Source organism: Nicotiana tabacum, chromosome 22 (assembly GCF_000715075.1).
Source record: "Nicotiana tabacum cultivar K326 chromosome 22, ASM71507v2, whole genome shotgun sequence".
In the NCBI taxonomy this organism is placed as follows: Eukaryota; Viridiplantae; Streptophyta; class Magnoliopsida; order Solanales; family Solanaceae; genus Nicotiana; species Nicotiana tabacum.
Genome location: NC_134101.1, coordinates 92649679 through 92653834, shown reverse-complemented (window position 1 = coordinate 92653834; position 4156 = coordinate 92649679). Strand labels below are relative to the sequence as shown.

Below are 4156 nucleotides of genomic sequence, written 5' to 3'. Positions count from 1 at the left end.
AAATTTCTTGCACAAAACTTGAAAAATTAGACCATATAATGTCTTGTCAAAGAGCACCACATCTTTTCTCCCCAAACATGTAATTATCATACAATATCATTCAGTCTTAACAATCAACCACGCAAATCATTACAAACATTCTCACCTTCACTTATATAAACACTACTTAAATGGAACATCAAAAAAAGAAAAAAAAAGAAACAAGCCTTCCCTTGGTTCCTAAACAACCTTCACTCCTATAAGCCCAACCGCAAGGGCATCTTACATATTCCAAACATATAATAGCACATTGTCAGTGCAGAGAAGTTAAACTTACTTTTTTAAGTCGGGAAGGAACAGTCACAAGCAACTTCAGTTTCCACTTCCCGTCGATGAAAATTACGGTGGCAGCCACAGGCTGCACAAGTAAGGGCGCCGGGAGTTCCTTCCTCGTCACATGGCATGAACTCCCGACACCCATCAACCGCGTATCCGCCAACACTTGCTGCATGATTCTTTTGGCACTCTCTATATCTCACTGTCCTAATAGTAAATGATGAATTTGTTGAGTCGTCATCTGAAAAGTCATCCTTTTTCAAAATCACTTGACGTTTTGTCATCTCTTTAGTTTGGAAAGAGAGATGGCACATGTATGGCAGAAAATTCTCAGCTAGCTACAGCACGTCATAATATTATTCCATTGGAAAACCCTAACCCTAGAAGGCATATTTATATAGCAAGCTTAGTATTAGTACAAGCTTCTTTTTCGCTTTGGGTCGTGGCTTACTGTAGCAAGTAAGCGTTGACGCATTCATTACTCATTTCTTTTGTCTCTTCAATGATATTAGTATATATTTATTCGTGTCAGTTGGGGTCTCTCTCCTAAGGTAAATTCTAGAATAATCGGTCTGAATTGATTGCTCAACTTCCAATTACGTATCAAATTTGCTTTGCTTAAAAAGGATTGACCGCTCTATAATTTTTGAAAATTAAACTTAGCTCTAATAATGACTGATTTCTTATAGAGCGACATGATAAGCTTGCTTTTATGTAGACTAAATGAATGTGGCTTTTAGAAGTGATAGGCAGCCTGCTCAAATATAAAATTGGTAATCCAACCTTTTTTTTTATTCACAATATTGACATATTTTAGGGTTATTAATTAGCTTCACTTTGCATGAATCTGTAATTACCATTTAAATGAATTGATAATGTAAAAAAAATTCCCACTCAGATTTTAAACTCATTTGGTTATTAGGATTTACTTGCACGCGAGTAATGCTCAGAGTTGCCACAATAAAATAAGATGGTGACGATTTATCTCATTTTCAGGAGTCACATTTGGCCGCAGCTTATAATATTCATTCCACTACCATATGTGCATAAATGTAGTTGCAATCCCGATTGAGAAAGAGGTGGAATTTGCGGTCTTCATTAGCTTAGGGAAACTTTCATTCTTCTTTTATTGTTATATTTTCCACCAGCATAGAGTCTTTATGGTAATGGCAGGTACAAACTAGTGTGTATGTGTAAGACTAACTGTGCTACACAAGACCATGATATGTTTTTCTAAGATTAAGTAAACCAAGATATTTGGTCCATTTTAAATTCTATATATTTCCATTTGCAAAACAACAATTATTCAAACTTTGGTCTTTGTCAAAAGAATTCGAAAAGAAAACACTATTCAAAGATGCTGCCCAATATTTCCCACATTAACAAAAGTAATCATGGAACTATCTAATTTATATACATTGACAAAGAAAAGGAAAAATGCTACACTCAGTGCATGGTAATATGTTGTAAGATCGCTTATTTTATCTTTTAGCTAGCTGACCTACACTTACCATAGGTGATTTTATGCAATTATCTCTGAGTTGACCTAAAGTATAAAGTTCTTTACATTGTCAATATATAATGTTTTTTTGGTAGGAAAAGATGCTTGTATTAATTTTACTATATTACATTACAGGGAACGGATGAACTCGACGGTTCTCCATGACAAAAAGATGTTACAACAGGCGGATAAGGTTGTCCCAGAGTAGTAGTATTAGTTGATGCTGAATTTAAATCAAAAACGATTTGGCTGCTGGCCATCTGAGTTGTATAGAGCCGCAACTGTGTAGTGCCCATACGGTCATGCGTTAGATCATCCCGCAAAAAGAGAGGAGTCAAAAACATCGTAGTGTGGTTTCCATTGGTAGGGTGGATCCATGTTTTGCTAGTTTATCCGCCACTGAGTTTAGCTCCCTGTATGTATGCGAGATATGTGGACTACCCAGTTGTTGAAGTAGATACCTGCATTCATAAATAACGGATGAGTAATGAAGATTATGTTTGTGTAGTGTGTTAATTACCTCAGTAGAGCCCACTTTTATTTAGAGTGGCGTCAATATATAATGTTGAGTTCACTCGTTGGTTATTTGGGGACATGAAGATATCTTATATAATATTGGACAGTTCTTATGAGCTAGTTTTTGGGATTGAGCTAGGTCCAAGATCTATTTTTTTAATCGTGTATAAAAGCTAAACATGCAATTCAGCACTAAAAGTTTAGTACTCTTAGTTTCTTTCAAAAAAAAAAACTAAGCCTTAATAACCTCAAGGCAAACCCCAAAATAAGGTGTATAAAATTGTGAACCAACTATTTGTTTACCCGTAAAACGGCATATTTGAATTGTTGTGTGATTTATAGACAAGGAAGCTGATTTGATCCCAAAATGATAAATAAAATAAAATAAAATATAAGACTTGGAGTTGAAATCGGGAGAAATAGCAAGCAGACTGGTTCCGGGAGAAAGACTTCCGAAGACAATGATAAGAACAATGTTAGACCGAAAATAAAGTTATATTATTTAGCTTGAGAATAACACAGAGCATAAGGTTTGCCAGCGATTTCGTGTCCTACAGTGGTTGTTGAAGCCACTATTTATAGCTATACCTAGGGAACAAGATCCTAGGATCAAGCCCGTTTTAAATGACAATAAAGGGGGCTATTGATGAATATGTAACGTAGGCCATGAATACCAAAATTCTCTACAATGGATGCATATTTAATACTTAGGAATATTCTTCATTAAATACCATCCAGTGATAAACTTTCGTTTGCATTTGTTGACCACTTTCCCTTAGGATCTATCCGGTACCAACCGAAGGTGTTATCCTCGGTATTGGTTTCCAATCGATTTATCTTTTGTTTGCCTCTGGTTCCACATGTCACGCCATTATTCGAGCATTTAATATAAACTAATTTTACCCTATACACATAGCCCCCCTGCTTTCTGGTGATATATCTTTGTGTCATCGGGAAGTTGGTGAAGATTCCTTTCATGGCGGGAAATTTCCTGAACCCTTCTGGATAGTTTCTAACGCTTGACAAGACTCACACCTCCTTGCATTTAACACCCCGAACACGTGTTACCCCACAATTTAGCAATATTTTTTCCAATTCTCGAGGTAATCATGACCACGATTTTAGCCAACTATACCTTTACTTATATGCCTCATTCTTCTTCTTTCACTTCTAACAACTTCATAAACTTTCTTAACCTTTTTGAATTTAGCCTCCTTCTGTTTTCATCTCTCTCCGATCTCTTTCGAAAAGCTCTATCATCACATTATTATTATGGCTTCCCCTACTAAATTTTTCAAAAACTCTGGTTTTCTCTTCGGTGGAGGCCCGAAGAGGAGCAAAGATAAGTGTAACGACCCAGCTGGTCGTTTTGAGTATTTTAGCCTTGATCCCCTAACTTATGCTTCCTCTATGCTGCACAATAGATAAGATATTTCAATCTCAGATAGCATGGGGAACAGAGGAAGTACGTCTCTATGCCTACATTCCAATGTGCATGTGAATTCATAAATACCACAAAAATCGTGTAACATAAGGAAATGTATCTCTTTGCATGTATGTCAAGTATACATATCAAATGTAATGCATCACAACGATGAACTCATGTACTCATGCTCTTAGAGTACTCAATGTCATTGTCTCACATTCCCACTCATCAGGCTCAGTCACTCAGCACACTCAGTCTCTTAGCACTTTATGGTGCCTGCTGTAGTGTGCAATCCGATCCCAACAATAATAATAAAGCCTATAAGGCCTACTACGGCGTGCATCCCGATCCACATATAGTCATAAGGCCTGTTGCAGCGTGCAACCCGATCCATATAT

At 36.7% G+C, this 4156-nt stretch overlaps 1 long non-coding RNA gene across 1 annotated transcript; it reads left to right on the top strand.

Moving 5' to 3' along the window:
- The first annotated feature begins 462 nt into the window (after positions 1-462).
- On the top strand, positions 463-2452 carry LOC142176478 (uncharacterized). The gene is made up of 2 exons (XR_012705117.1): positions 463-774; positions 1952-2452. It is a non-coding gene; the product is annotated as an uncharacterized LOC142176478 (long non-coding RNA).
- Positions 2453-4156: the final 1704 nt, after the last annotated feature.